At 44.4% G+C, this 18,515-nt stretch overlaps 1 pseudogene; it reads left to right on the plus strand.

Annotated features, from left to right (window-relative positions):
- The window catches only part of LOC123492015, a 128,647-nt pseudogene that overhangs the window by 88,963 nt on the left and 21,169 nt on the right, over positions 1 to 18,515 (plus strand).

Below are 18,515 nucleotides of genomic sequence, written 5' to 3' on the forward strand. Positions count from 1 at the left end.
AACTTGTTTTCTTTCCTGAATATTGTTATCTTGTTGCTATATTTGCATAGCTTTATCGATTATGCATTTTCTATATTGCTATTGATATGTTTAATAATTGTATATTCATATTGCAATTTATTAATATTATAGCATTAAATAACCTAATTATGCATTCATGTACTGTCATTATTGGTTGTTATTATTTGCAATTTCTCTGTCTCCATGCAGAAAAACATACATACTATGTTACCAACCTGCTTGCCAATCCTAACCAAAGCCAATCAACACAAGAATCACAGACTAATGCCAACTGAACAGTCAACTGTCAATCATATCATCTAACTCATCAGTACTGTGATTAAATCCAACCTTCCACCGGAGCGGTGTATTTTATTTGTGCATGTGCCAGCACCAGCAGCTAAATTTAGTTATTTTTTTCGGTTGTTAAACAACTAATTGGCCAACGTCAGTTCGATTACTTGAATTACATTTATTTTTTATTTGTTTTGCCCAAAACGCCATTTCTCTGGAGAGAAATCAAATCGTTCACAAGAGAAATCAAGTCAAGAACTATGTGGAACATTTTACATTTACATTTTAGTCATTTAGCAGACGCTCTTATCCAGAGCGACTTACAGGAGCAATTAGGGTTAAGTGCCTTGCTCAAGGGCACATCGACAGATTTTTCACCTAGTCGGCTCGGGGATTAGAACCAGCAACCTTTCGGTTACTGGCACAACGCTCTTAACCACTAAGCTACCTGCCACCCTGGAACGCTGGGCTGGGCTGAAGGGAGTAGTAGTTTTCATTAAGCAAATATTCAACCTAGTTCAGCGCAGGAACGTGGTAATTAACTACAATGACCATAATCGATTGCGCCTGTTCTTTACAGCTCGGACAGAGACGGATACACTTTTACACCTGCTACGTTAGGTTAGATCAGGTGTCTCCAACCTATTCTAGAATGAGAGCTATTTTAAAAAATAAAATATGTAGCAAGCTACAATTTTTTTCTAGTTATCAAATAGGCACATTCTTCTCTTCTCCTCTCCCCTGCAACTCTTCCCCGGGTCCTTAGTGTACAAGAGAAAGTAGTGCACTATGTTTTCTGTCACTATACCTGGTAATAATAAATAATAAAATAATGGTTAATAAACAACCCTAAGGGGTTTTGTAAACCAAATTCAGTTTTATATTTTCCCAAATTATGTTTTCTCAGTAAAAGAATGCTGGTCTTAGATTATTTATTTATTTTCACTCTCAAAATCACAATTGTTCATAGTGAAACAACGAAATTGGATGTTCTGAGTCCATGTCAGTGCTTAAATCACACTTGAAAACCATTTTTACTTGGTCTGGAAGACACACATTTAGATTATTTTTGGCCCTTTAATTGCGAATCTAGCTGGTTCTGTGCTGCTACCGCTCATTTCATGGCAAAGTTAGCAAATTACAAATAATAGATAAAAATTATATACTTACTGATTATATACCTCTGCCAGGTAAGTCAAGTTTGCAGTTAACATTTAATTGAGAAGGTTTTAGAGAAAGTATTTCTGTCATCCCACAAGATGGTTATCTCATCAACTGACTACACAGACAGACAGGGGCAATATTGCTGGAAATGAATTGGCAGATATTGTGTTAGGTTTGGCTTTTTAAGCCAATAGTGGCTAACCAGGGGTGGGATAATGTCAGTGTTGCGTTGATTAGATAGTAGCTGGGAGCTTGCGGTGTCTGATACTTGTGAGATTTGTTTATGACAGTTTGTGGTGGAACATGTGAAAATTGCATGTACATTCAGAATTGTTTGGCGAGCTACTCATAGGTGGGCTGCGAGCTACCGGTAGCTCGTGACTTGACCTGTTGGAGACCCCTGGGTTAGATTCACACAGACCGCAAAGACAGCATGAGAGAGGAATGTACAGGATGAGATGAATAATGACAGTTTGTGAAAGTATGCCTTATCTACCTTGAAGAACTAATAAAATGATTTATTCAGATAGCTCTGCAGCATATTTAGGCACGCTAGCCTAGCTAAATAGGATGACTAAAGACAGTACAGTATGGGGAGCACAGAGATAACATTAGGTGGTCAGACTGGCTGGCTGCTACTGCCTGAGCAGAGATGAGATTATGATTTTAAGGAATGAAAAAGTATAAAGTCATCCAATAAAAACAACTGAAATATTTCCTATTTTTCTACTGATGTGGACCTGACAGAGACAATGGAATATTTTCAATGTTTTGGCAATTGAATGTTCATTATTCTTGGCTTTGGAATTTCCATGAAAAAGTTATAAAATAATTTTGTCATTATTTCATTATGCATTTAATGTTAAAATAAATAAAAAACTGTGATTATTGTTTAATAAGTGAACCAAAACTGAACCCATCTCAAAAAGCACTAATCGCTCAGCACTATCAGCAGCACAAGCCTCCCTGTATGCTTATGCTCGAGTGAAGTGAGTTCAGAAAAACTGAAAGTATGCATATTAGAAATAGTTTTCACATACAAACTTTATACTGTAAGTCCGAACCCAGAATCAAATAGCCTTCCCAAAAATAACATGGTCGCAGTGGTAGAACATTTATTTTGATTGCCGATTTTGTCCGTTTATCAAAATCCCATCAGGTAGCTTGATTTCAGATGTGTCATGTAAACAACATTATTAGGGAAATTGTTCTTCTTGCAAAGCATGTAAATGTTTAAATCAAACTATTATATTAATCAGACTTTTCACCAGGGGTGAAAGTAAGGTGATATGGTCCGGTATGGCATCCCAGCAAAATAAATAGTGGGGGTACCCCGTACCGATAAAACGTGAGCCTATCACAATTAATACAACATGCCCAAAAAACTATAGGCTATTACACCATTATTTAACATTACTGCATGTCAACCACATGAAAAATTAGTGAATTGACCGTAAACCGGGTGGTATACCCTCCAAATTGCGTTAGGGTTTGTGGAGAACACTTACATTTTGTCAAGGCGGAGAGGAAATGAGTGGCCGAGACCTCGTGGACAAGGCAGAGACCAACAGTGGATGCATCAATTCAGGCTACAAGTGTAGGCCTAATGACAATTGCAGAATGTCATAACAATACATGTAGGTGTTTTGTGTCACACTGAACGTTATGTAAAAATATATATATATAATACCCCCAAAAAATTGGGGTCTCAGGAGGATAAAGCATTTCAAGTTTCAAAATCATGTCTTGATCTATTATCCTGGACAAACGTATTAATTTGTGTTTTCTTGTGTCCTTTGTTTGAGCATAATACTGTACATTCAACCTTTTGGAATTACCAATGAGGAGTTTATAAACACACCATATACTGTAAGAGCAGGGAATATACATAAAGAGGAGGGACTCCCATTTACAGTATTTGGAAACTCCAGAAGACGGGATCTAATTCTGCACTAGACAGGATTCGGAACACCATCATAGTGTTTAGGAGCTATAGAGAGAGGAAACAACACCAAAAGAGAAGGGATCTAATTCTGCACTACACAGGACTGAAATAGTGTTTTCAACCTTTTCCGGGTTAGTGCTCCCAGTCTCTGGCAAGGTGTTGCACAACTCTTGATTATGTGGTGTTACAACACACCATGGTTCAGAACACTTTAGGATGAATGTTTCAGTACACCTTAAATTCGTTTCAGTACTCCAGCAAAGGCAAGGATGTGTCTCCTTTAAGGTGGTGGCAGCTCAGTTGCCACTAGTTTTAGTGTTACAAAGTACTTAATTTTAACAGTGTAGAGGTGCTCTGATTTGTATTTGCCCCAGCAGCCCCGGGCACCATCGTAGTTTGAACCTGGTGTGTATGTATGCATATGATCATGAGTGTGTGTATCTGTGTTTATGTGTGTGTGTGTGCATGTGAGGGCACGACCTTACTGCCCAGCCCCTTAAGCTACAGTAAGTGCTCATCAGTATAATCCAACAGAAAATAGAAAGGAGAAGAGTGGGGCATGGAGAGAGAGGGAGAGAGGGAGACAGAGAGGTATGAGGCAACTTTTGTGCTCCACTGCTTGTAACTGACATTCATTACCAAGGCTGGCAGTTGGCCAACGGGGAGGGGGAAAAAATTTGTGTGTGTGTGCGTGCGTGCGTGCTTACGTCCGTGTGTATCTGTCTGTGTATTTGTAAGGTGCTTGTACATTGTGAAGCTTAGGTTTTCTAGACAACTGCCATGGAGGAGACGTCTACAGTAGTTAGTTGTTGGTGACATCATGATGTATGAAGGACAGGTAATGATGAATACCATTGACAGAGAGGAGAGGTGAGAACGAGAACTCACTAAGTAAAGTTCCTATTCCCCTCATGGAAAGGATGACCTTTCAGAGCGCCTCTCCGGGGCAGAATCTGTCATACCTCTGTCTAATTTAGTGTGCGTTTTAACCTGAGGGGTGCTGTTTAATGGTTTTCTACCTGCCTGACGCTCTCTTCTCAAAGCATATCACACATCCTATCCTGGCTGCTACTCCACTGTATATGGGGTTAACTAACTGTCTACACCTACAGAAAATGTTGAGTAAAGGAATAAACTGTCTTGCAAAGTCATTTCACCTGACTCTGCTTCAGCCTAATCCTAGATATCATTCACATGCAGCAATCGACATGCAATGTCATATACACCAAAGTCATCTAGCTGTGTGCTTAGTGTGGATAACATGCAGTTCTCTCTGGTCTTCCTGGATGATTGCCTCAGCAAAGTGACACCACGTGTGTCTGCTCCCTGCCCTGCTCCCTGTCCTGCCCGGCACTCCTCTCACAGTACGGAAGGACCTTTCCCGGGAAGTCATTAAGAGCTTTCAACACCTGGATTGTGCAACATTTGCCAATTATTATTTTCCAAATTCTTCAAGCTCTGTCAAATTGGTTATTAATCATTGATAGACAACGACTTTCAGGTTTTGTCATAGATTTTCAAGTAGATTTAAGTCAAAACTGTAATTCGGCCACTCAGGAACATCCACCGTCTTCTTGGTAAGCAACTCCAGTGTAGGTTTAGCCTTGTGTTTTAGGTAATTGTACTGCTGAAAGGTGAATTCATCTCCCAGTGTCTGGTGGAAAGCAGACTGAACCAGGTTTTCCTCTATGATTTTGCCTGTGCTTCATTCCGTTTAGTTTTTATCCTGAAAAACTCCCCAGTCCTTAACGATTACAGTCATACCCATAACATGATGCAGCCACCACTATGCTTGAAAATATGGAGAGTGGTACTCAGTAAAGTGTTGTATTGGATTTGCCCCAAACATAACACTTTGTAGTTAGGACAAAAAGTTAATTCCTTTGCTGCATTCTTTGCAGTATTACTTTAGTGCCTTGTTGCAAACAGGATGCATGTTTGGAATATTTTTTATTATGTACAGGCCTCTTTCTTTTCACTTTGTCAATTAAGCTAGTATTGTGGAGTAACTACAATGTTGTTGATCCATCCTCCGTTTTCTCCTATCACACCCATTAAACTCCGTAACTGTTTTAAAGTCACCATTGGCCTCATGGTGAAATCCCTGAGTGGTTTCATTCCTCTACGGCAAAAGACGCCTGTATCTTTGTAGTGACTGAGTGTATTGATACACCATCCAAAGTGTAATTAATAACTTCACCATACTCAAAGGGATATTCAATGTCTGCTACCAATAGGTGCCGTTCTTTGCGAGGCATTGGAAAACCTCTCTGGTCTTTGTGGTTGAATCTGTATATGAAATTCACTGCTCGACTAAGGGACCTTACAGATAATTGTATATGTGGGCTACATAGACGAGGCAGACATTCAAAAAGCATGTTAAACATATTATTTCACATAGAGTGAGTCCAATTAACTTATTATGTGACTTGTTAAGCACATTTTTACTCCTGAACGTATTTAGTCTCGCCTTAACAAAGGGGTTGAATAGTTATTGACTCAAGACATTTCAGCTTTTCATTTTTAATTAATTTGTAAAACTTTTGAAAAACACAATTCCACTTTGACATTATGGGGTATTTTGTGTAGGCCAGTGACAAAAATGTAAATTTAATCAATTTTAAATTCAGGCTGTAACACAACAAAATGTGGAAAAAGTCAAGGGGTGTGAATACTTTCTGAAGGCACTGTATCATATCTGTACTGTACCTATGCTATCTCATCAGGACATAAGCAAACACGTTATGGTGGAATCTCTGCCGCCATAAAGATAGCTGCAGCTCATCACTGACTCTTTACGATACTATGGCTGAACTTTAGTTAAAGTTTGATGTATTGAGAAGTGTTGGCATTCTGTGGACAGTGGGGCCATGGCGTAAACGTGAGGGAGTGCTGACATTGTGTTGCCAAAACGGAATTCCTTATGACTGAAGACTAAAGGTGAGAGTTGAATTGGAAATGTGTCATTATTGTATTTCTGAAAATAACAATTTAGAAATCCCAACCACAATGTGTTTTACGATCACGCTTGTAATACGACTTTTAAAGGCAATTTTACCGTGTTTGCGGAGTTCACTCATTTTGGCTCAATTGGAAATTACCTTTAAATGTCAAACGCGCCATAGTGCGGTTTCAGATTGAATCCTGGCCTTAGTCTAGGTGCTAAAGCCTTTACCACTGTTTTTAAACCTCTATTTTCACACAGTAACATCCTCTAAGTCTAAGTTAAAGCTGCTGTACTGTGGGTATCCCAATGCTCCAACCACAGTGGTTAACCTCTCGCCGCACACTGTAGAGTTGTCTCTAGTTGTGGAGTACCATGGAGCAGCTTGGTTTTCCCCAAGCCTTTAAAATCAGTCCAACTTCTGTTGGGATCTCCTAGGAATAACACAGCTACTCCTTGGCGGGAAGGGAAGAGGACTACTCAGCCAGACCAGAGAACGGGATACAAGTTTTAAAACAGAACAATGAAAATGTAATACAAATGTAAAAGTTTCCTCCTATTTTGCGCTGAATGTGTTCCTTTTGGAACATCAGGAAAGTGATACATACATACACACATATACATACACATACACACGCACGCACACACCCACCCACCCACCCACCCACCCACCCACCCACCCACCCACACCCACACACACACACACACACACACACACACACACACACACACACACACACACACACACACACACACACACACACACACACACACACACACACACACACACACACACACACACACACACACACACACACACACACACACACACAAACACACACATACACACACACACACACACACACACACACACACCTCCCCCTCTGTGTGTCTTTGATGGTGCTGATGTGAAATAGTAGACAGATGGGGCTGGCAGTGACTCAACAGGCTGTTCGTCCTCAGCGTCTGTTCTTCTCCCCTTTACTTTCTCTCCACTCCATCCCCCTCTTTCTCCCCTCTCTCCCCTCTCTCCCCTCTCCCCCTCTCCCCTCTCCCCCTCTCCCCCACCTCCCTCTCTCTGTCGCCTTGCGGCCCCATGCCTCGACCTGTCTTCATTAAATGTCAATTATATGCCACAGAACACACAGACCATGGACACGACACAAATGATTTTCTGACCCCAAAAGGTCACCATGCTCTCACGGAATGGCAGAATGCTGAGGCTAGGTATGGGGATTCCCCCCGACCAGGGGTTGGATCAAAGGTTTAGTAACACAGAGAAACAGATCCTTCTATCATATCCCTGTTGGATAATAATATTCTGCTGGATGTACAGATGCAATGTTATCACATGTACTGTTTGTCCATCAACAGCACGCCAATGAAGCACACATCTCCCCAGTGCACCCTGTGTATTCTTTGGGTAGCAATATGATCTCTGTGCCCTCTCCTCTGATGCTTATGCATGATAATGTGGATGAGGGCTTGCATGTATGGATGTCCTGGTATGAATTTGTATGTGTATGAGGGGCCCCGCATTTGATCATGCACGCATGTGTGTGTGTGCGTGCCTCAGTGAGTTAGTGCCTCTGTGTGTGTGTCTGTGTGTGTGAATATTTGGTCACACATCTGTTCAGTCCCCTGCTCGGTGCCAGGCCTCTATACGCGGGGCCCGGGTCTCCTACCTTGGCGTGGACAGGCCAGATGGTGCGTTTTGGCTGGGGGCAGGCCACATGTTGTGTCTCTCCATTCAACTCTGCATGGCTGCAGCGTCCACTGGCTTCAACACTAAATACAACTATGATAACACCCAGGGTGCAGAGAAACACAGAGAGGACAGGAGTGGCAGAGGAAGGGAGGGAGAGGGAGAGAGAGAGAGAGAGATAGGAGAGGAAAGGAAAGGAGAGGATAGAAGGGAGTTTGTGAGGGGACACAGCAGGGGCTTGCGGAATGTCAATTCCCATTTTACTCTCTCTTTCTCCACCTTCTCCTGACTGTTAGGTCATTCTCCTCACTCCTTCACCTCCATCTCGCTCCTCTCTCTCCCCTCCCTCCCTCCCCTCCCTCCCCTCCTTCCCTCTAGACTACCTCCAATCCTTCCTTCAGAATGGATGTGAATGTTATTTTACAATAAGAGAAAACGTTCAATGTATATTGCACCAGATAATGCTAAATGATAACTGCTGTTGAGAAAGGGAGAGCGAGTGAGTGAGTGTGAGAGAGAGAGAGAGAGAGAGAGAGAGAGAGAGAGAGAGAGAGAGAGAGTGAGTGAAAAAGTGAGAAAGTGAGTGAGAGAAAGACATTAAGAGCCAGACAGTGAGAGAATGAAAGATAGATAAAGCGAGAGAGGGCCATCTGTCAATGTTCACCCCTCCACTGTGAGAAAAGGGGAAAAGGGGTACAGAGCATCAAGCAGCCCACAGAGCTAGTGCAGTCAGTCCATTGAAGAAGTGCAGGCCAGTGAGAAGTGTAGCCTCCAGATAGATAAGATGTCCATTATCACTGCAGCATGGTGGAACAGTAACAGAAACAGGAACAGTGAGAGGGAGTGGAATGTAAAGAAACGTCCTCCCTCTCCTTTACACGCTCTTTGTATCCCAAATGGCACCCTATTGCCTTCATAGTGCTCTATATAGGGCACGTGTCAAACTCATTCCACGGAGGGCCGAGTGTCTGCGGGTTTTAGCTCCACCCTTGTACTTGATTGATGAATTAAGGTCACTAATTAGTAAGATACTCCGCTCACCTGGTTGTCTAGGTCTTAATTGAAAGGAAAAACAAAAAAAAACGCAGACAGTCGGCCCTCCATGGAATGAGTTTGATACCCCTGATATAGGGTATAGGGTGCCATTTGGGACACTGCTAAAAACCCACCTTCACAGCACTTTTATCTCCCCTTCTCTCCTTCCTACCAGGGGCCTGATGCATGTCCCTGTCAGCGCTGGCCCAGAATAGGTGAGCAGTGACCTAGATAATCATGTTGGGACTGACCCCTCACTAAGGTGAGAACAAACGTTTGAACAGGAGCTGCAGGAATGCCTCAGATGCTGTGGGAGAGGACTTCCTACTAATTGGCCTGTGTCCTCTCAACTGAGAAGAAAGCCTTTAATATGATAAAGCTATGTTGACATTGCTATTAATTGGTTTAGCATTACAACACAAAAGGTATGAAAATGAAGGTCATCTCCTTGTGTTCCACTTTGCATAGGTATGGTAGTTTGTTTAGTCGCATAGCTTTGGTGGAGCTGATGGGGTTTTGCTATGTTGTCTTCTAAACGGTGAGAACAGTGACAGAGAGTGACAGAGCATCAAGCTGAGGGAGATTCTCATGGGAGACTGATGGTTAAGTTCAGCCTCACCCAATGACCCACGTCCACCCCCTTCTGTCCCCCTCTGTCCCACCATGGCCCCCTGGTTCATCCCCTCTGGCCCTCCTGTCCAGCCTTTGTCCGTCCATGTCCACCCTCTGTGTCCAGCCAGTGTGGCCTGGGCCCTGGGGTCAGGGCAGCAGCAGCCAGGGGGAAACAGGTCCTTTCTTCAGGCTGTTTGCTCAATGCCTGCCTGCATTCCCCTGCTGCCTGTGTGATCAGGCAACCAAGTTCAGCTCCAAGGCAAACAGCATCATCCATTATCCCCCCCTCATCTCCCCAGAGAGATCTAACCTAAGACCTATGTCCTCCCTACTAGTCCCCCCTTCATAATACTTTCCGTACCTAACTCTCTCCCTATGGCAAAGGTTCTAGTGGTCTATCCCTCACCCATATAGTCTCTCTCTCTCTCTCTCTCTCTCTCTCTCTCTCCTACAACTTTGCCTTTGACTCTCAACTTTCTTCCCATTTCCCCCTCCACTCTTATTCACATCTCATCTTCTCTTTCTCCTCTCCTCCCTCTCTCAATCTCTCTCTTCTCCTTTCCTCACTCCTTATTTCTCTTCTTCTCTCCTCCCTTCCCCCTCTCCATCTCTCTCTCCTCTCCTCCTTCCATCCCTCTCTCCCAGTGTAGCCTAGACACCCAGCAGTCTGGAAGCTGTCCACCCGGGCCCTGTCCCTGAGGCCCTGCCGCTAGGCCCCATGGGTAATGGCTATTGTGTGTCCTCAGTGATCCCTGACGGGGCCATATTGTGGCTTGGAGGGATGTCAGGAGCACAAAGACACAAGGCCTGCCGCATTGTCTCACACTCCAAATGAAGAAGTTCCTCCTCTGGCAAAGAACTGAGCCTGGAAATGTCAGAGGAGAGAAAGAGAGAGCGAGAGAGAGAGAGAGAGAGAGAGAGAGAGAGAGAGAGAGAGAGAGAGAGAGAAAGAGAGAGAGAGAGAGAGAGAGAGAGAGAGAGAGAGAGAGAAGAGAGAGAGAGAGAGAGAGAGAGAGAGAGAGAGAGAGAGAGAGAGAGAGAGAGAGAGAGAGAGAGAGAGAGAGAGAGAGAGAGAGAGAGAGAGAGGAGGGTATGGGTGGGATTGGAGGGGGTGTTTTTGAAAGGCTGCTGAACAAAAAAAAAAAAAAAAGGCTGGGGGGTAAGGGGGTGGGAGGGTGGGCAGAGGGGTTATTGTTGGAGATGAGGGGTGTGTGTTACTCATTAATGAACCAGCACTCATTAATGCACCAGCAGATCCAAATCCCAAATGGCATCCCTCTAACACACACACACTTGTGAGAAGGCGTACACAGAGTTATCCACATGCACTCTCACAACCACACGCACTCACCCGCGCATGCACACACAAACACATTCCCGTAGAGATGTATTCCCGTAGGGATGTATTCCCGTAGAGATGTATTCCCGTAGGGATGCAGTTCAAGTGTGGACATGTGAACAAGAGCAGAGCTGCAGCTTCTATTCCAGTGGCATCATTCTGCCAGCTATGAAACTGATGCTAGTGTTAAACAGGTTATTAGTAGAATCACTCCCTAATATTAGTCCGTAATATTGTAAAATGAGTGATGATCACCAACACAGATTGATACACTTCATGTGTCTTTACTGTATGTTTACATCTTGCATTGTTGTAATAGAACAGTGCATAAAGATGTTATAAGCTGAAGTTACTTCGCTTCACTTCGGGGCTGTGGAAGAACACCACAGAAGGATAAGTGTGTGAAGTTGAATCAGACCAGAACCTCGGCCCTCGACGCCAAATAGACTGTCACTTATTAACTAAGGACACAAGTTCACTGGCAATATACCTCCCCCACAGTGATGACCCTGTTGTGTGGACAGGCAGTTCACACAGAGAACACCTTGTAATTGTCAATCTTATGATGCCCATGGCTTTGATGTGGAGGAAGGTCAACCGAAACCAGTTTGTAGGCTGTGCTGTACCTCTGGGTATACCTCTGACGTGGAGTGATGGGTGGGAGACGTGCCTCTCAGGCCTCTGTGTCTTTCTGTCTGTCTTTCTGTTTGTTGGGGAGGTCAATATTAATTGTCTGACACCAATATGGCTACGGCTTTCTTTATTTCCTGTCCCTTGGGTTTCATTCATCGATGCTAGTTTGATCTCATCTCTTACTGCTGTAAATAAAACTGGGATGTGGACAAGAAGCTAAGGTTAGGGTTAGGGTTGTGGTTGGGCCTATGGTTAGGGTTGAACTGGGATTTGGACATATAGCTAGGGTTAGGGTTAGGGCTAATCCTAACTCTAGCCATAACCCAATTTAATGTTTAATCTTGAGACTGGACGAGAGCCAAAATCAATATAAACTTTATGGGAGCTCTTGTCTTATTGGACAAGACTCCTTCACATTGTAACCACAGACCTACAGTAACTGTCTGGGGAAATATAATTTACCTCTGAATGGTCCACACACATCAAAAGCAATATCACCACTTCATCAAATATCCCTGACATTTCACAATGCACTACCTGTGGACTATTTGTCCCTCTCATGCATTCATATTGTTCTCCTTTGCGTTCCCATTTCCTCCTAAGTCCATTTGGTGTGTTGATATTTCCATTACACTTACAGCACATAGTTTCTGTATATACACTGTGTAATTCCCAGTAGCTGAATGGAGGAAGGGTTCATGTTCATATTTGTGTTGCACTTGCATTTAAACACAAATATACCCAAACACTACACTCCTCCCAACATAGTATTGAAGTGGTTGTGTGTATTTGCTCCGTGGAGGCTGGGGGGTAGGGGGGGTCAAGAAGCCCAGCCAACAGGTTGAGCAAACTGCCCCCTGTGAATAATTTTTGAATCCTCTGTCTTGGCTGTTGACACTGACCACAGTCAGATTGGCCATGGCTGTAATGTGGACATGGCCAGGGCACGGGGTGTAGTGTGTGTGCCCCTACGGAGTGTGTCCAGCTTTCATTGAGTATCTGTAATCTTTCAGTCTAAGCCCTGCCAGCTCCTCTCTCTCTCTCTCTCTCTCTCTCTCTCTCTCTCTCTCTCTCTCTCTCTCTCTCTCTCTCTCTCTCTCTCTCTTTCTCTTTATCTCTCTCTTTCTCTCTCTCTATCTCTCGCTCTCTCTCCCCATGCTCCTTCAGTTGTCCATCCTTTATCCTTCTCCCTCTCTTTCTCTATCTGTCCTCCAATCATCCTCCCCCTTTCACTATCTCCATCTTCATTCAACTCTTTTCCAGTCATCCTCCCTCTCCTCCTCCTGTCTCTCTATCTCTTTCTCTCTATTCTGCAGTAATGAGCGTGCTCTAGCCACAGGCCCGGCCGTGGTGTTAGTTAATCCTTCCATTCATCTGTAGGGCAGTTTAGAGCAGGAGCACCCAGAGCCCCTTCCAACATTTAATTAAACATTCCTGCTGCCGCCACGTTACCATCGTCGCTTAAAAACACTCCCCCTTACCACTCCCCTCCAAACCCAACCTTCCCCCTTTGGCTCCTCTCCCCTTTCATAATCCTTCCCCCTCCCAAAACAATGTCCTCTTACTCCCTCATTCACTCCCCGTTCATGGCTTCTCTCCCTCCTCCATTCCTCCCCCACCTCCCACTCCACACCCCTCCAAAACCAGCCCACTGTCTTATTCCCTCACCCCTTCATCCCTCTTGCCTCCTCACCCCCTTCCAAACTTCCCATCCACACCCTTCCCCCCCACATGCCCTCATTTCTAAACACAACACCACACCATCCTGCCTAATTGGGTCGTTTTGGGGGTTCTGAATGCCCATGCTTGTTTACATTAAACCCAGGCCACAGTCACTGCTCCCTGGCTGCTGAATGGTGGAAGGGAGAGGGCTCTTGATTAATGACACTGCAGTGACAGTTCTCCTCAGCCAGGTGATGCTCTGTATGTTGGTGAAATGAAGAACAGTGTGTGTTAATTTCATTACATTTCCTCCATTAGGTTGCCATTTTGTGCTATTGTCAGATCAACAGCTAGGGAATATTGACATACTTGTATCAAAAATGTGCAAAGAATCACAATCCTTTTGGATCAGTTGAAACACGCTGGATGTGCCAGAACAGACCACAAGGATACGAAGGAGCTCAACAGAATAGCTGTCACTCACTACTCACCACTAAATCACAACAGTTTATCCTTCCTTTCAGAGAGTAAACCACATAATCAACATGATGATGACACAAGTGTTTAAAATGTAAATGAATGACTTAAAATTGAGAAAACGTTAATGACTTATTGCAGACATTATGAATTATTTAGCAACGGGTGTGTTATTTTTTTACTTCGTGATTAGAAGGGAACATTTTATATTTTATTTGACTGTAAGGACTTCGCTGAGGGCTTCTCTGCACCCTCATTCAACTGATAAAGTCTCTACCTCATAAATTACCTCTGTCTCACCCTCCTTCACCCAAACAGCTTTGAAACACCACAAATACACCACTAATAAAACATACATCTATTTGATTCTTTATATTTGGGGCAACTCTTCTCTTTTTCTCATCTACCTTATTGTCATTTATGTCAGAGGTCATTGTCATTGAACTAACTGCTAGCTTGATTAAGTTCTGTAGTAGCTTGCCTTGCCCCCCCCCCCCGTCTGTATCAGTCAGACTGTGGAAGTCTGGCAGGTTGTCACGGCTTAATGGCCAGTCTCTCTCACAACTCAACTCTCAACTTTAATCACAGAGCAGCAGGCCTTTCTATCCCGCTCTCTTTCTCTTTCTCTCACTTCACAGCATAGCTCGACAGGTGTAAAACCAGACCCAGTCAGTTATCCAATCAGCCAACCAGGGACAAGCAATCACACAAGACCAGTGTCTCCTTGCCAATCAGATCAGGCGTGGGGCAGAATGGCTTGGCTGCGTCCATTCCCGTTGCAGCAAGCGAGTGTGTGTTTGAGTGTGTTATCTTCAGACGCACTAACAGAGCCCCTCATTCATACTTAGGCCTTTATAACAGGCCATAGAAAGAGTAATTTGGGTGGACTTCTCTGGTGGACGGGGTTGTGTGGGGGGAGTTGTATTGTTTGACTAATCCGCAGTGACTGGGAAGTTGTACACTGTGCAAATAGTGCAGACCTGCACCGCAGTAAAGCCCCTTCTGGGTTTCCTAACATTGAGATAAGGACTGGGCTAGCAGGGGAGTCCCCCTCTTAACGGTCTGCAGTTTGAATGTTGCTCCATCTTATATGGCTGTACTGTGTCGGGTTAGGGTTAGGGTTGTACTGTGTACCCGGTTTCAGCATTATGGCCTGCCTCCTATAGCAAACCGTCTGACAGAGAGAGATAGACGGTTTCAGCATTATGGCCTGCCTCCTAAAGCAAACCGTCTGACAGAGAGAGATAGACGGTGAAAAGGAGAGGGAGAAAATGAGAATGCGAATGAGAGATGCAATGAGAAACAGAGAGAAAGATAGAATGAAGGGCAGGAAATAGTTCAACCTCCAACTCTCTCTCTCTCTCTCTCTCTCTTTCTCTCTCCTCTCATCCTCACTCTCTCTCCTCATCTGTCTCTCTCTCCTTCTCTGTCTCTCTCTCCTCTGTCTCTCTCTCCTCTCTTTCTCTCCTCATATTCTCTTCTCTTTCTCTCTCTCTCTCTCTCTCTCTCTCTCTCTCTCTCTCTCTCTCTCTCTCTCTCTCTCTCTCTCTCTCTCTCTCTCAATCTCTCTCTCTCTCTCGTGCTGTCTCTCTCTCCTCCCAGCTACCTGAGCTTCACCTCAGAGAAATGTTCCAGAGAGAAGAGACAGAGGCTTCTGATTAATCTTGTTGCCCTCAGATATCCCCTCAGTGAGACGTACAGGCAGCGCTGTGATTTATGATGGCTGAATTACACTCTAATTCAGATATGAAGAAGCCCTGAGTAGTCACTCACTCAGTCAGTCAGGGCCTTGGCTGCGACCCAGACATAGGAAATATAGACATACACACACATGCACACATACGCAAGCATGCAGGCACTCACATACAGATGTAGGATCTTTATTTGATCACTCATTTATTGCTGATCACTCATTTATTGCTGCACAGCAGTGTATTCAAGGTTGAGAAAGGCTTCTAAAGTATTACATTTTAAGGTTTATTTCAACTCCCATTTTTTATGATGATGCCAGTGGAGGCAGCAAAGACAGAGGGGCAGTAAAGACAGACGGGTGAGGAGAGAAGGAAGGTTGGTTTCTCTGACTGTCTGTTGGCAGTTTGATGGCAAAGACAGGACCAGTGAGATGTTTGACTTGCGCAGAGGTTTGTAACCCTAACCCTCAGGCTGCATGTTGAGTGTTTTGATGCTGCATGCGACATGCATGATGTAAACGTCTCTACACAAACGTTGCCTTCTTCAGGGAGTAAACTATCGCCCAACACTATAATTGCCTGAGGTGGTGAACGTTCACATGAATCATTACCAATCATAGAGCTGGACTATTGGAAGATTTTGTTATTTCAAGAAATTGTCCCTTTGCTTACAAAACCTGTTGGAAACAGTGGGAGATTGGCTTGAAAGTTCAAATTCTTATCTCAAATGAGAGTAGGGAAAATTATGAGGTTTCTGGTGGGACACCTTGCAGAGCCAGACATCAGCTGCATGTGTTGGGAGTCTTTGCATTCAGCCACTGTGTGTGATTCTCTGTAGCATTGCTTTAGACAGGGGCCTGATACAGAGGCCTGCTACATAGTCTCCATCCTGATCTGAAGGCGCATTAGAAGATTTAAGGCCTGCTAAATCCAGACCCTGGTAATCTGCAAGTCATCTACATAGAACTGGATAAGACCAGCGCTCACAATGGAAACAGAGATTGAAAGCAACAAGGAAAACTTGTCCAACAAAATGCTGCTTTATTTCAGCACCCCTTAAAAACACACATGCATAATCTATGGGGGTTTAAATTGGGGCTCTGAATATCCCAAAATACAGAGCTCCCCTTTTTTCCTGTTGTTTGTATTGAGGAATTCCCTTATCTCGCCACAGCAGGGTCACTTGACACCCCTCACACGTACACTCATGCATGAAAGCACAGGCACACACACACATAAATGCACACGCGCACAGACACGCACGCACACACCAAAAAATAAATAACCATCCTACCTACCCCCTCTACTGGTTGGTCAAAATTTGAAAAAACTAGGTCTCCCCCACAAAACAAGATATATTTCTCTTGGAGTCAATTAATCAGTTGGCTTGCCACCCAGCTCCATCAGGTAAAAGGATTAGGAATGGGTAGACTCTTCCTCGGGGTGAGCGAGAGGGAAATGACAGTCAAATATTTATAGATGAATAAGCAAGGATTCATTTTCTCTCATGACACTGTACAGGCTTGCTTCAACAGACTTGCATTTTGTCAGGTAACAGACACAAGATAAAAAGCTCCACAGCCAATCCAATCCCAGTTTGTCTTAGTTAACAGTCGTCAGATATAAACGTCAACCAGCCCACATTGCAGACTGGGGAGGGAGAGGGAGGGAGGGAGGGAGGGAAGGAGGGAGAGAGAGAGAGAGAGAGAGAGAGAGAGAGAGAGAGAGAGAGAGAGAGAGAGAGAGAGAGAGAGAGAGAGAGAGAGAGAGAGAGAGAGAGAGAGAGCGAGAGAGAGAGAGAGAGAGAGAGAGAGAGAGAATTATAGTGACCTTTTGCAGAGTCACCTGACAACACCAGGCAGCAGTGACATGTGGTCGTTATTCCCTCAAACTGTACTTCAAAGATACCGGTTGCTAGGGCAATGTGTGGGGGTATGTCTTAGTGGCAGGGGAGACAAAGCAACATGTGACAGAGTGACCGTCCCCCACAGCTGTGACCTGTCTCCCACCCCAGAGAGACGGAGAGAGAGAGGAAGAGAGGAGAGAAACAGAGGGTAGAGGGGAGAACAGTAGAGGAAGAGAAGGGAATGAAGGACACAGAGTGCAGGAAGAAGGGAGAGGGACGGCGAGAGGAGAGAAGGATGGAAATAGAGGACATTTCTTCACACCACTTCCTTCCATCCCTCCATCCAGGAAACAAAGATGTTGTAAAATATCACAGCGTCGTAAAAAACAATCACCCACAAAACCTGCTGTAAAAGTGAGGGGTAAGAGAGGCAGGGCGCTGAACTCTTGACCTCAGAGGTGACCGGGGGACACCACCCAATTAAAACAATACACTTATTATCTTCTCTCCTCTGTGTGTGTACATGTCTGTGTGTTTGTATGTGTGTGTGTGCACGTGTGCACCAGCGTGTGTGTGAGTACCGGGTTCCCTGTGGCCATAATGTTCTGAAGATCTAGGATGTTCTCAGTCCTATAACACCCGACCTCCCAGGCCCTCCCCTTTTCATCTCTCCTCCTCCTCCCATCTCCTACTCCTCTCTGGCTAGGCTTGAGTGGGTTCCCTACCCCAAACAAAAGAGGACTTCTTCTTCTTGTCCTCCCTCAGACCAGGAAGACAGATGGAGGGATGAGGAGATAGAGGAGTGTAGGATCATACATAATCCACAGATAGAGAGGGAGACGGAGAAAGAGAGAGGCTCTCCAATGAAGAGGTGACAGATCCACTGATCAGGGTCTTAGGACACGATCTCTCCAACCTCTACAATGGTCCAGGGGATCTGAGTGGGTTCATCACAGCAGGAGCGCACACCATATACCATACAAACACACTAATACCACAGATTAGAATATATGGTGAGGCTAACACATACCAACACACACACACACACACACACACACACACACACACACACACACACACACACACACACACACACACACACACACACACTATGGAACACACACTATATACAAGACACACATACACACCATACACTATGAATGTGATG

The sequence above is a fragment of the Coregonus clupeaformis genome, chromosome 11 (assembly GCF_020615455.1).
Source record: "Coregonus clupeaformis isolate EN_2021a chromosome 11, ASM2061545v1, whole genome shotgun sequence".
Lineage (NCBI taxonomy): Eukaryota > Metazoa > Chordata > Actinopteri > Salmoniformes > Salmonidae > Coregonus > Coregonus clupeaformis.